Consider the following 15,217-nt stretch of genomic DNA (forward strand, 5'->3'; position numbering starts at 1 on the left):
GCAACAAGACAAGAAATATTTCCTTAATTTTCCAACTATGGGGCTATGAATGCAAAATCCTGGGGAAAAGTCAGAGAAAAAGTCTATCAAAAGTAAGAAAAACTGGCAGAAAAGGGTTCCTATGGAAACTTTTGGCCTGTGGATAGCTTAAATCTAAGTCCTGAGTGTCAGAGGAAAGAAATTTCCCTGAGACAAATGTGGATGAAATAAAACTTTTGACTCTGCTGATGCTGGCACTGTATGAAAACATCATACCATCAAAATTAGTCTCCATTTGGCCATGAAGTCAAAATTACAGAAAACAGAAGTTTTCAGGAAAACTTAATAATCTTTCTCTCAAAAACTGAAAACTTTCTTGGGAAAGACTTAGTAATCTCTCTCTAAAAAATTAAAAGGTTTTTAGACTTTTTTTCTCAGATATTTTCTCTTTCTGTAAGGCAAAAATTTAACTCACCTGTAAGAAACATCCATCAGAATTGGAAAATTACCTGCAAATGTTCTAGAAAAAAACAAAACAACCTCTTGGAATATGGCAAATCCTCTCTGCTAGTCCTGTTTCTCCTTCCAATTAGAGAAAAAGAGCAGCCACCATCCCCTGCAGCTACAGCCTAGCCCTAGATGCTTGGGAAAGTGTGGGCAGAGAGCCACAGAAAGCCTATTGGGCAGCTTCCTCCCTGAAGTGTGGAGACACAACAGAGGCAGTGTGGGACCTGGGGAGGGGCTCCTGGCATGAATGAAGCAGTGAAGCTGAGCCTCAGTTGTGGCATTAGGGATTCTGTATCTGGGAAAGGAGATAAGCCAGGACAAGTCCAAGATCTGCCTGGGAGGGAATCTCTCTGACAAGGCTAAAAAGAGTTTGTTTCAGGAACTTTCATTTTTTTTCACTGACCCAGTATGGCAGAGGAGCAAGCCCCAAGGGGTTTTTACTTCTGGCACCAAAATGCCTGTCTGCATGCATGCAGACAGTTGTGACCAGCTCCAGGAAGAGTGGCTGGTGAAAATTCTGATCAGAGTGGGACAGCTATCAAATGGTAATACAAGTGTCCTAACTCAAGGTTAAGGGAAAAAAGTAAAACAGAAATGGGAGTGCAGAACTACATGAAAGGCAGCATGGAAAATGTAGTCTGTAACATCATCCATAACCATGGGATGATATAGAGAACGGCAGTATGGGAAATGTAGTTTTTCAGCTCAAAATGGTGATACTGCTCAAAAACTGTTTTCCCCCCCCCTGCTTAAAATGCAGTTTTTTTTCAAGTCCTACTAAAAAGCTTAGTCTTAACTCTTGAGAACTAAGAGGCCAATAGCTTGTTGTTTATCAACAAGTCACCTGGAAACCCTTAAGAAAGCAAGGAAAATTGGTTTATACACTGGAAAACTGCTTTAGGCATGAAAAAAACTTATGGGAAAATAAGAAATTCTTTGCCTCTTGAATAACAGCCTGCAGTGAGTGATTGCTTTGCCAATCTAATGGTGGAACAAGGAAGCACATATTCACAAAGGAATGACTGCTTTGTAGATGGGGATCAAACTCCAGAAAATCAAGCTGTCTTTCAAAATAGAGTTACTTCACTTGAGAGTGCCCTATAAGTAAACAATGATAAATTAGAACGCGTGCTTAGTGATTGCACTGATGTTAGTGAGGAGTTAGTGAACATAGTGAAAACGCTAAATCATGGAAACAAATAAGACGACACCTCTATTTTCTTAATTTCTTTTGGCATTAGCAGCTTCTATGAACCAATAATCTTGTCAGAAACAGTGGGCTAATAAAAATCTGTCAAAGACAAGGTATCCTTAAAAGGGCTCATAGCAATTTTAAAAAGCAGCTTTAAGAAAATAAGAAAGGGGAACACTGTACAATCAGAAACTTGCTGCCTCCCTGAGCATTTGGTTAGGAGTATGGAACAGAGGAATTTCAACACCAATGAGGCTCCTCTAGATATTTAGGTTCCTGATATTTAGGTTCCATCCTGCAGTCTGGGGAAAGAGGAGGTTCAGACTGCTTAGGAGTTTGGGACAAAGGTTTTGTCACTATTTAGTAAAAACTGAAAGGAAACAGAAGTTGGAGCCACACTGCCTTTGTTTGACTAGCAGCAAATCAATGCAGGCTCCTTTGAGATAGTGCTTAACAGCTATGGAGGAAGTTTTTTCTAAGACCTTTATGGCAGCTCAGTGTGGTAATTCCACCCTCGCTTTGAGGTGAGGCTTCTTGGTAGAGCTAACCAAAAGTTGTGATTTATCTGAGTGAAGTTTCAGCAACCTCTACCTGAATTGTGGCACTCAGGAAGCTGCAACGAGTTGAGTGAAGGGACAGACCCTGATGGCAACCACATGATGTGTACATATCTCCTGGTTCTGGAATGGCTAGAAGGGCCAGCAGGAAATGTGACTTTGGGGGTGTGGCATTGTCCCGTGTTACAGCCCACCAGAACTGAGTGTTTTAGCCCCCAGCAGCAAAAGTCATAGCCACATAGCAACAACACTCACGAAATTCCAGAGTCAAGGGAGTCAGATACAATGATTCTAGAGCCACTGATGAATTAGGCTCTTGTGTACAACTGTCAGGGGAACTTCAAGGATGTTATCAAAACTGATTGTGAATTCAGAAATGAAGCAGTTTTGAGTTCACCTGCAATTTGAACTATTATGATTCTCAATTTATGTACTCTCTATTGTTGGAAGATAATGTAAATAGTTGAGTTAAAAGATCTCTTTTAGATGTTTGCTAAGGTTTATAAAGTAGTCTTATAGAATGTAAGTTTAAATATGCATACTGATAATAGTTCTATTAAGAGATCTGTTTTAGATGTTTCCTAAAGTTTAAGAGGTAGTCCTAAAGAGTGTTTACTTTTGATTATAAGTTTGTAAGAAGTTTAAATACATATAGTAAATAGTTATGCAAGTACGAAGTATGTGTAGTAATTCATACTAGAATTATGTTGATATTAATGAACCAGTGTTTGGTGGAGTGAAGGGAATCTTTAAGTTTGATGCAGTTTATTTGACACACTTTGCATCAAGAGTCTCTTAATTTAAAAAAGAGCTTGGCACAGCATATGCCATTATACACATCTTAAGACCCATTCAAAACAGAACATTCCATTTTGATCATCCTCTACTTCTTTACTGTGGGTGTAGCAGCCTAGGGATCACTGGGTTGTTATTTTCAAGCTCCCTAGTCGGAGTTGAGTGAAACTCTGTACCTGCTCCTGCCAGAGACTGGTAATCAGAGATGGGCAACATTCCTCTTGTTAACTGCCAACCTGAGACACAAATATGCTTAATAGAAAGTATATCTCTAAGATGGGTAAGGTTTGCCTAACTGAAGATGACCTAATACAGGCACAGTCTATCTGAGGGGCCTGAAGGAATCCTTAAAAAATTAAGAGGAGGGACCTGTGAGAGAACAGAGAGGATTCCAAGTGAGATCTGAGCTTGCTTTGCCCAGCAGGGCTGCATAAGAGGATGGATTATCAATGTGCATGGTTACCAGGATGTTGGAAGGGACTGCACTTGGCTGTGCTAGGAGGAGGTATTTTGCTCCACAGCTTAGCATTACATTAAAAAACCCTTAAGAAGAGACAGAAGGGGCTGGGGGATAAGGACTCATGCCCTAACAAGGCTATCTTGAAGTTCTATATACCTCTCTCAACATGAATTCCTTTGCTGATTTCTGTTTGAAAATGGTGTGTATCACTGCCAGACTAGGACAAGTTTCAAAATTCTATTTCCACTTCAAGAAACTTTGCTATGTGAATGTTCCCTTTGAGTGATCTATCATGACTCTTAATACTTCTTTTTATAGAATCTCTATGAAACAATGCCATATATATATATATATATATATATATATATATATATATATATATAAACATGTCATTGTTTTATCTTTCTTTTGTAGTATTTCAAATAATCTTGGCATAGCACAGGTGGTTCTTCTGTTTCATTTCAGAAACTTTGAGTGCCTGCCTTGTTATCTACTCTCTAATTACCTGCTTGCCTCTTCCTATTCTCAGATAATTGTTTTCCTGACCTATGATTCTGAATGCAATTCTTGTTGGAAGTAACATGTGGCAGTCTTTGAGGCCTATGATGTGTGTGCATGATCTCAACTTACTAATACCTACATAAAATGTAAACAAACTGAAGCCCTCACTTCTAACATTGTGCCTCAAACACACAATGCACTTAAGTCATGGACCCTCATCAAAAATTATAATTTTGTCAAGAAGGCATTATGATGGTAAGATGTGATTGGTGAGCAGGTCAACATCTGAAAGCTGATTGATCTGGTGCCTCACAGTAAGATAACTATTAGCATCCAAAGTGATACAGCTTTCAGTAAGAAGGATATATTCATTGACAATATATAGAAAAGGAATTATTCTCACAACATGGTGAATTATCTCACATTGTTGCCAAATTGTGGAAAGGAGCAGTAAAGGCAGAGTCCTCCTAAATTGTCAGTTATGCTTGCAGTAATTTCTATTATCTCTTCTTGCTGTTTCCCCAATGTAAGAATGTAAAATTCCCATGGGGCAGCCAGTGAGATGTTCAGTGATTTTTTCATTACTGCCACCTCTTTGGATCCTTTCTTTCAGGCTTGCATGAGTCAATAGCTTAAAAATGATTGACAACATTGTTTAACACAGTACTTTTCAGATGTAATGTAAAAAATGCAAATTTTGGAGCTAGTTTTAAACATGAAAAATTGACATTTCCTCAAAATATAGGAGAACAAAGACAGTCAGCACTGTTGTCTGTCATCCTAAAAATAGGAAGAGTGCCAGCCATCCCCTGAAAACACCATTGCTCTCAAGAAGACCTCCTCTCTGGACTTCAGATTGCCATTAATATAATTCTCAGAGACTTATCATCAGAACCCAACAAATCCTTTCTTAACACATGAATACTTACACTGAAATGTGGAAGCTAGAGTAGCTAATCTCCTCAGCTTTGAAAGGAAAATAAGGATTGAGCACAGGCTGGTTATTCAGAATTGCAATAGAGGGCTGAACCAGAGATAGTATGAATATATGGTCTCCTGCTTCTTACAGCATAAATGAGGTGAATAACATATTAAAGCCTCTCCGGTGCCATAGTTACTGAGAAGAAGAGAAACACATTGGACAATTTTTATTGTTTGACTTCTCATTCTAAAATCTGATTTCCATGAAAATAAAGCAAACATATTCTGAAAATGCATCTGAAATGCCATGAGTCATCTTTAAATATCTTTTGATAATTATACTATGTGTTAGATTATATTAGAACATATTCATCAAGAACTTTTTGGTAGATTCTTTCATCACTTCCTCATTCTCATTCTCCTCCTACTATTATACCTCAAGGTTTTGTCCTCTATCTCACAGCCCAATATGTACCTTCCAGTTCATCCTGTAACTGTGACTGTTATGTAGAATCCTGAAACATGTGTCCCATTACCATTACTATCTTGGACATTTCTCTACTATAGTCAGGACAGGAACCACAGAGAAAACAACAAAAATGTCTGTATATGTCACTAATTAACTCTAATGCATTTCAGAATAGCAAATACTGTGGTTTGTCTTTTGAGTCTGATTTAAGACTTCTTTGTTATTACACCATATTTTATTTATTCACATAACTCCCCAAAGGTTCAATATTAGGAATTCCTAAATGGCAATTTTTTTAATATAAAAATGATTTTTGCCAGTATGTCTAGTCATGGGTATGTAGAGTTGTACCACATCCTAATCTTTTGTATAAATGTCCAGTAAGATGCTTTACTTAAGTCAGATGTAGCAAAAGAAAAGTTTTGAGTAATTTCCCGTAAAAAATACTTACAGGCACCTGTAACATCCAAAGCAAACAAAAAAGTAATGAAAACACAGCATGAGCATTTTCAGAATCCACATTTATACAAATCACATAAGCCAAATCAATAAACTGATTCTCTATCCTCTAGGAACCTACAGTCTGGACAGGTCTCTGTTGACATACTGATTATTATGGAACATGATCAGACAAGGTATAAACAGTAGTGTGATGCTTGGAGTTTAGAGGATAGTAAGATAGAGAATCATATGAGGCATTAAGACTGAACATTTGAAAATCACCTTTGAACTTAATGCATGAATGTGGAGGTGGCCAAGAAAGTCATTACAGAATAACCTTAACACAACTGAGGTCTTTTAAATAAAGAAGCATACAGGCCATGATAACATTTATTTACTTTGTCACTAGCTTGAGAAGGGAATTTCACTCTATGACACATACAATAATGGAGGACTGAAAAGTCATATACTTGATAAGTAGCCTGAATCCAAATATAAATGTTAAGAGAATGAAATCATAGAAGTCAAATTCCTTGAACTACTGAGGTCACAGATGCTGATTTTAAAAAATCTCCATTATTAGTAAAGCGTTACTGGGTCATGAGAATCATATTTGATGCTTACCTCTTCTGCCTGAGGAATAAGTAGCCCTCTGGGATTCTAACCTACAAAAAATAGAAATAAAATATATCAGAAATGGAAATGTGTCCAGACAACTATGTCTCATGAACTACACCCTACAAACATCCTAGCATATACATTCTTTCCAACAAACACTCAGGTATTTCATTGCTTTCCTAACTTTTGCCTTGTCTTGCATGGACACCTTTTCTTCATGATTGCTTCCTCTAAAGCAGTCAGTCTAAACACATTTGACAATAAAGGAAAAGAGAGAGTTGTCACTTTGAAAGGATAGTGGTAGTTGTACTCAAGAAGAAGATATGGCATGTATATGTTGTACTGCTTGTTTTATCACAGGATCAAAGAGCATATTGAACATGTGTTAAGAGAGAGAAGGCCTGACATGATATTCCTGCCAAGCGATGAAGAACTCTTAGGCAAGTACCTAGTTCCTTTGATGTGTATCATTCATTTGGTTATGATTTACCCTTGCACAGTCACAACATTATAGAATGAAGTATGAAATCCTAGAAACCCTTCCAAATGCAGATATTTTCCTGGATCTTGGGCAATTGCACTCATTTCCAAGATGGATAAGATCTTGGAATTGTGTATTGTGAGAAATATGTGTGTCTCTGAAATAAAATATTTTCTAAAAGGCAATGATAAGTGGATGGCAATCTTGAATTCATTTCCTGATTTATGTTTGAGAATAGTGTACATCACTACTAGACTAGGACAAAGTTCTCCATTCAATTTCCCTTTCAATAAACACTGCTTGGTGAACATCTTTACTCAACTGATCTATCATGATTCCAAAATTCTTCCTGTCATCATGTCTCAGTAAAATATGAAATATTCTTTTGTTTTGTTTTAAATTTTATTTGACTGAAATATTCTGAGTGTAGTACATGTCGTTCTTCAATGTTTCAGTTGAGAAACTTAAGGGTGCCTGCTTCTTTATCTGTTCCCTGTACACATGCTTGTCTCTTTTTTTCTTCAGCTGATGTTTTCCTGGCTCATGTAACTGTTTGGAATGCTTGTTGGAAGTAGCTTGTGTTTTTGTTCACGACTAACATTAAGTGTGTGAATGCTTTTAGATTGCTAATAAAAACAAATAATGTAATGAAACCTAAACACACCCTTAACACAACATACTTCAAGAGGAAGATGGCTGTCAGGACTGGGGAGTATAACATTTAACAAATATGTCAAAAAGACATTATCATGGTAAGATGTAGTTGATGAGTAGGTCAAATTCTGAAAGCTGTTTGATCTGGTGCCTGAACAACACAATGATCATTAGCTTCAAGAGGCAATCCAACTTCTCCTAAGAAGAATGACAAATTCACTGTCAATACATAGAAAACAAATGACTCTCAAAATACATGAACTATCTAAGATTGATGAAAAATCAAGGAAAGAAACAGGAGAGGCACATCCTTCCAAAATTCTCCATTATACAGACAATGAGTCTCACAAATACTTCCTTGTATTTTCCCAAATGTAGGAAAGTAAATGTCACTTGCAAGGGCCATAAAGCTGCTAAGGGAATACTGTAGTGCTTTCACCTTTTTGGATTCTCTGGTTTAAGACTACATTAATCAATTGCTTAAAAACAGGTGTACACTATAACACATGATACAGTGACTTTCAAATGAAAAGTAAATGAGGAAGTATTACATCAATTTTGGGCCACTGAAAAAAATGTCATTTCCTCAAAATCTCAGATTCAAAGTCAGTCTACACTGTCATCAGTCACTCTTCAAACAAGAGAGTGATAGCTTTGTTCTGGAAACATCATTGCTCTCAAGAGTACTTCCAATATGGACATCAGATTGCCATTTGTATTAGTTGATCACCATCCACTGAGACTTGTTGTCGTCATTGATTCAGAAAAACCCTCTGTTTTTTTGTTTTGTTTATTTATTTATTTATTTACTGAATAAAACCAAAACTTATTCTAAGGCACAGTCATCCTAGGGTACCCCCTGCCATATAGCCTCCCTGGTTCCGTGGGTTGCAGTCTGATTGTTCTTTGCTTTATATCTAGAATCCACTTATGAGTGAGTACATACAATGTTTGTCTTTCTAGGTTTGGGTTACCTCACTCAGGATGATATTTTCTAGTTCCATCTATTTGCCTGCAAATTTCATACTGTCATTGTTTTTCTCTGCTGAGTAGTACTCCATTGTGCATATGTACCACATTTTCTTAATCCATTCTTCAGTTGACAGGCATCTAGGTTGTTTCCAGGTTCTGGCTATTACAAATAGTGCTGCTATGAACATAGTTGAGCACGTTTCTTTGTGGTATGATTGAGCATTCCTTGGGTATATGTCCAAGAGTGGTATGGCTGGGTCTTGACGTACATCGATTCCCAATTTTCTGAGAAACCACCATACTGATTTCCACAGTGGTTGTACAAGTTTGCATTCCCACCAACAGTGGAGGAGTGTTCTCTTTGCTCTGCATCCTCTCCAACATAGACTGTATTCGTGTTTTTGATCATTGCCATTCTGGCAGGTGTAAGGTGGTATCTCAGAGTCATTTTGATTTGCATTTTTCTGATGATTAAGGATGTTGAGCATTTCTTTAAATGTCTTTCAGCCATTTGTGATTCTTCTTTTGAGAATTCTATGTTTAGCTCTTTAGCCCATTTTTAACTTGGATTGTTCAGTATTTTGATGTCTAGTTTCTTGAGTTCTTTATATACTTTGGAGATCAGTCTTCTGTCAGATGTGGGATTGGTGAAGGTCTTTTCTCATTCTGTAGGCTGTCTTTTTGTCTTATTGACCGTGTCTTTTGCCCTACAAAAGCTTCTCAGTTTCAAGATGTCCCATTTATTAATTGTTGTGCAGTGTTTGTGCTGCTGGTGTTATAGTTAGGAAGTGATCTCCTGTGCCAATGTGTTCAAGTGTACTTTCTACTTTCTCTTCTATTAATTTTAGTGTAACTGGATTTATGTTGAGGTCTTGGATCCACTTGGATTTGAGTTTTGTGCATAGTGACAGATATGGATCTATTTGTAATCTTTTACAGATTGACATCCAGTTATGCCAGCACCGTTTTTTGTTTGTTTGTTTGTTTTTTTTATTTTTGAGACAGGGTTTCTCTGTGTAGCTTTGCGCCTTTCCTGGATTTCGCTCTGTAGATCAGGCTGGCCTCGAACTCACAAAGATCCACCTGCCTCTGCCTCCCGAGTGCTGGGATTAAAGGCGTGCGCCACCACTGCCTGGCATCATTTGTTAAAGATACTATCTTTTTTTCCATTGCATAGTTTGGGCTTCTTTATTGAATATCAGGTGTTCATATGTGCGTGGATTAATGTCAGGGTCTTCGATTCAATCCCATTGGTCTGTATGTCGGTTTTTATACCAATATCAAGCTGTTTTTATTACTATAGCTTTATAGTAGAGCTTTGGGTCAGGGATGGTGATGCCTCCAGAGATTGCTTTATTATTCAGGATACTTTTAGCTATCCTGGGTCTTTTGTTTTTCCACATGAAGTTGAATGTTTTTCTTTCCAAGTCTGTGAAGAATTGTGTTGGGATTTTGATGAGGATTGCATTGAATCTGTAGATTGCTATTGGTAAGATTGCCATTTTTACTATGTTAATCTTATCTATCCATGAGCATGGGAGATCCTTCCATTTTCTGATATCTTCTTCAATTTCTTTCTTTAGAGATTTACACTTTTTTTTTCCAGAGCTGAGGACTGAACCCAAGGCCTTGTGTTTGCTGGGCAAGCGCTCTACCATTGAACAAAATCTCCAATCCCTAGAGATTTAAAGTTCTTATCAAAAAGGTCCTTCACTTGTTTAGTTAGTGTTATCCCAAGGTATTTTATATTATTTGTGGCTATTGTAAAGGGTGATGTTTCTCTGACTTCTTTCTCAGCCCTTTTATCATTTGTGTATAAGAGGGCTACTGATTTTTTTTGGAATTGATCTTGTATCCTGCCACTTTACTGAAGGAGTTTTTTAGCTGTAGGAGTTCCCTGGTAGAATTTTTGAGGTCAGTTATGTATACTATCATATCATCTGCAAATAGTAAAAGTTTGAATTTTTCTTTTCCAATTTGTATCCTTTTGATCTCCTTTTGTTGTCTTATTGCTCTAGCTAGAACTTCAAGTACTATATTGAATATGGGGAGAGTGGACAGCCTTGTCTTGTTCCTGATTTTAGTGGTATGGCTTTGAGTTTCTCCCCATTTAATTTGATGGTGGCTGTTGGCTTTCTATAAATTGCCTTTATTATGTTTAGGAGTGTTCCTTGTATTCCTGATCTCTCTAAGACCTTTATCATGAAGGAGTGTTGTATTTTGTCAAAGGCTTTTTTAGCATCTAATGAGATGATCATGTGGGTTTTTTTTCAGTTTGTTTATATGATGTATTACACTGTCAGATTTTCATATGTTGAACAATCCTTGCATCCCTGGGATGAATCCTACTTGGCCGTGATAGATAATTTTTTTGATGTATTCTTGGATTCGGTTTGCCAATATTTTGTTGAGTATCTTTGCATCAATATTCATGAGGGCTATTGGTCTGTAATTCTCTTTCTTTGTTGCATCTTTGTGTGGTTTGGGTATCAGGGTAATTGTAGCCTCATAAAAAGAGTTTGGTAGTGTTCCTTCTGTTTTTATTGTGTGGAACAATTTGAAGAGTATTGGTATTAGTTCTTTGAAAGTCTGGTAGAATTTTGCACTGAAACCATCTGGTCCTGGGCTTTTTTTGGTTGGGAGACTTTTGATGACTGTTTCTATTTCTTTAGGGGTTATTGATCTATTTAAATGGTTTATCTGGTCTTGATTTAACTTTGGTATATGGTATCTATCCAGAAAATTGTCCATTTCTTCCAGATTTTCCAATTTTGTGGAGTACAGGTTTTTGAAGTATGACCTGATGATTCCCTGTTGTTATGTCCCCCTTTTCATTTCTGATTTTGTTAATTTGGGTGCTCTCTCTTTGCCTTTTGGTTAATTTGCTTAGGGGTTTGTCTATCTTGTTGATTTTTTTCAGTGAACCAATTCTTTGTTTCTTTGATTTTTTTGTATTGTTCTCTTAGTTTCTATTTCATTGATTTCAGCCCTCAATTTGATTATTTCCTGGCATCTATTTCTCCTAGTGAGTTTGTTTCTTTTTGTTCTAGAGCTTTCAGTTGTGCTTTAATTTATTGGTGTGAGATTTCTCCATCTCCTTATGTGTGCATTTAGAGCCATGAATTTTCCTCTTAGCACTGTTTTCATAGTGTCCCAAAGTTTGGGTATGTTGTACTTTCATTTTCATTGATTTCTAGGAAATCTTTAATTTCTTTCTTTATTTCTTCCTTTACCCATTGATGTTTCAGGTGGAAATTATTAAGTTTCCATGAGATTGTAGGCTTTCTATAATTTTTGTTGTTGTTGAAGTCTAACTTTAATGCATGGTGGTCTGATAAGATACAGGAAGTTATTCCAATGTTTTTGTATCTGTTGAGATTTGTTTTGTGACCAAGCATGTGGTCAATTTTTGAGAAGGTTCCATGGAGTGCTGAGAAGAAGGTATATTCTTTTGTGTTAGGATGGAATGTTCTGTAGATATCTCTTAAGTCCATTTGAGTCATAACATCTGTTAGGTCCTTTACTTCTTTGTTAAGTTTCAGTCTGGTAGATCTGTCTTTTGGTGAGAGTGGTGTGTTGAAATCCCCCACTACTAATATGTGGGGTTTGATGTGCATTTTAAGCTTTAGTAGTGTTTCTTTTATGAATGTGGGTGCCTTTGTATTTGGGGCATAAATGTTCAGAATCGAGACTTCATCTTGGTGGATTTTTCTTGTAATAAATATGTAATGTCCATCTTATCTCTTTTGATTGATTTTAGTTTGAAGTCTATTTTATTAGGTATTAGGATAGCTATGCCAGTTGCTTCTTAGGTCCATTTGCTTGGAAAACCTTTTCCCAGCCCTTTACTCTGAGGTAGTGTCTGTCTTTGAAGTTAACTTGTGTTTCTTGTATGTAGCAGAAGGATAGATCCTGTTTTCTTATCCATTCCGTTTGTCTGTGTCTTTTTATAGGTGAGTTGAGACCATTGATATTGATGGATATTAATGACCAGTGATTGTTAATTCCTGTTATTTTTTGTGGCCCTGTTGCATTTTCCTTCTTTGGTGTTTGTTGGTGTGGGATTATCTATTGCCTGAGTTTTCATGGGTGTGTTTAACTTCTTTGGGTTGGATTTTTCCTTCTGGTGCTTTCTGTAGGGCTGGATTTGTGGATAGGTATTGTTTAAATCTGGTTTTATCATGGAATATTTTGTTTACTCTGTCTATGGTGATTGAGAGTTTTGCTGGGTATAATAGTCTGGGTTGGCATCCGTGGTCTCTTAGTGTCTGCATAACATTTGTCCAGGAACTTCTAGCTATCATAGTCTCTATTGAGAAGTCTGGTGTTATTCTGATGGGTCTGCCTTTATACGTTACTTGGTCTTTTTCCTTTGCAGCTCTTAATATTTTTTCTTTGTTCTGTATGTTTAGTGTTTTGATTATTATGTGGCAAGGGGACTTTTTTTTGCATCCAGCCTATTTGGTGTTCTATAAGCTTCTTGTATCTTCATAGGTATTTCTTTCTTTAGGTTAGGAAAGTTTTCTTCTATGATTTTGTTGAATATATTTTCTGTGCCTTTGAGTTGGTATTCTTCTCATTCTATCTTTATTATTCTTAGGTTTAGTCTTTTCATGGTGTCCCAAATTTCTTGGACGTTTTGTATTACAACTTTTTTGTCTTTAGTGTTTTCTTTGACTGACAAAACTATTTTCTCTATTGTGTCTTCAGTGTCAGAGATTCTCTGTTTCATTTCTTGCATTTGGTTGGTTATGCTTGCTTCTATAGTTTCTGTTCATTTAGTCAGGATTTCTATTTCCAGTATTCCCTCAGTTTGTGTTTTCTTTATTGTCTCAATTTCAATTTTCAAATTTTGAATTGTTTTCTTCATCTGTTTAATTACTTTTTCTTGGCTTTCTTTGATTTCTTCCATTTTTTGTTTGCTTTTTCTTCCATTTCTTTAAGGGAATTTTTTATTTCCTCTTTAATGGAGTTTTTCATTTCCTCTTTAAGAATCTCTATCATCTTTTTAAAGTCATTTTTAGGATTGATTTCTTCTACTTCTTCTGCCTTGGTATATTCAGGTCTTGCAGGTGCAGAATCGCTAGGTTCTAATGTTGTCATATAGGTCTTTATGTTGTTGCCTGTATTTTTGCACTGGCGTCTACTCATCTCTTCCTCTGCTCGGTATGGGTGGTGTCTGTGTCTGAAGGTGCCTCTCTTGTTCTAATTGTTAGTCTTGGTCCACTAGGAGTTCTTAGTTAAATCAGTGCTGTTGGGCTCTGTTTCTTTGGGAGCAGCTGTTTCAAGTTGGTGTAGTGTAGGCTTATGATTCTAGTGATCTGGTTCGGTGGCTGGTCAGCACCCTCTTTTGTGTTCTCAGCTCACATTTTGCTCATTCATCAACTCCTCAGCTGATCTTGTTTTGTCAGCCTGCAGACTGTAGGATTCTGACTCCTCTCCTGAATGGATCTCAGCTGAGTAGATTATTTAGTAGGGTAATTTCGTCAACACTTCCAAGTTGTTGAGTTTTGCAGGTTCAGCAGCTGGGCCTTGGGTTGGCCTCAGACTGAGTGCTGGTATCCATTCTGGTCGCATCTAACAGAGATGGCTCCTTCCCCGGGTTCTGGGTTTAAAGGCGTCCCTGTTCCAGGTTCTTAGTCTCCTTGTTTTCACTAACTCCTCAGCATGTAATAGCTCAGTTTCTGGTATTTATTGCGACCGAGTCTCTGCCACCGCTCAGCCTGCCTCTGCCGTAGCTCCGCCTACCTTTACCACCACTCCATCTGTCTCTGCTGCCACTCCGTCTGCCTCTGCGGTCTGCCTCTGAGGCCACTAAGTCTGCCTCTGTCTGAAAAGCCCTCTCTTAACACTTGAGTTTTTTCACTGGCCAGTGAAACCTGGGATAGCTAGTCTCAGTCTTAGAAAAGGGAGATCAGGATAGTGCATCAAGCTTGTTGCTAAGTTTGGCTACAGTGGTTCTGCACCAGAGACAGGAAGAACAAATTGTCTCCTGTATCTTATAACACAAATTAGTTGAACAACATTAAATACTCTATTGTCCCACAGTTACTGATAAGAAACACATTAGAAGATTTTTATGAGTTAACTTCCTTTCCTGAAATCTGATTTCCATGACAAAAAATAAAATGTCCTAAAGCATTAAGAATACCATGTACCATTTCTAAGCATCTTTTAATAAGCATCCTATGTTTTGATTTTAATGAGAATCTATTCATCAAGAAAAAGTTGGTAGAATCCTTCTCCTCCTTCTCCTTCTCCTAACCCTCCTCCTCCTCATCATCATCCTCTTCTACCCCAAGTTTTTTCCTCAGTATCATAGCCTAGTTCATCTTGCAACTGTCAGTAGTATGTAGAATCCTAAAATTGTGTATCGTTACCATTTTCTTCCTAAGTATTTCTCTGCTGTAGTCTGCATAGAAACCACAGAGAAAGCTCCACAAACATTCCTAAATATCATCAATATTTAGGATGCATTTCAGAAAGGCATGTCTTGTAGTTTGTGTGTTTGAAGGATTAATCTCTCTTTGTTATTACACCATGCTGTATTTATTCACAGAAATTTTCAAAGGTTCAAATTTTTTTTTTTTGAGACAGGGTTTCTCCGTGTAGTTTTGGTGCCTGTCCTGGATCTCACTCTGTATACCAGGCTGGCCTCAAACTCACAGAG

The 15,217-nt window shown here is 37.2% G+C and overlaps 1 non-coding gene across 1 annotated transcript; it reads right to left on the minus strand.

The window, feature by feature from the left end:
• Positions 1 to 8,271: 8,271 nt before the first annotated feature.
• On the minus strand, positions 8,272 to 8,337 carry LOC131903244 (small nucleolar RNA SNORD109A). Its single transcript, XR_009377484.1, has one exon. It is a non-coding gene; the product is annotated as a small nucleolar RNA SNORD109A (small nucleolar RNA).
• Between the last annotated feature and the right edge of the window lie 6,880 nt (positions 8,338 to 15,217).

This window comes from Peromyscus eremicus, chromosome 1 (genome assembly GCF_949786415.1).
Source record: "Peromyscus eremicus chromosome 1, PerEre_H2_v1, whole genome shotgun sequence".
Lineage (NCBI taxonomy): Eukaryota > Metazoa > Chordata > Mammalia > Rodentia > Cricetidae > Peromyscus > Peromyscus eremicus.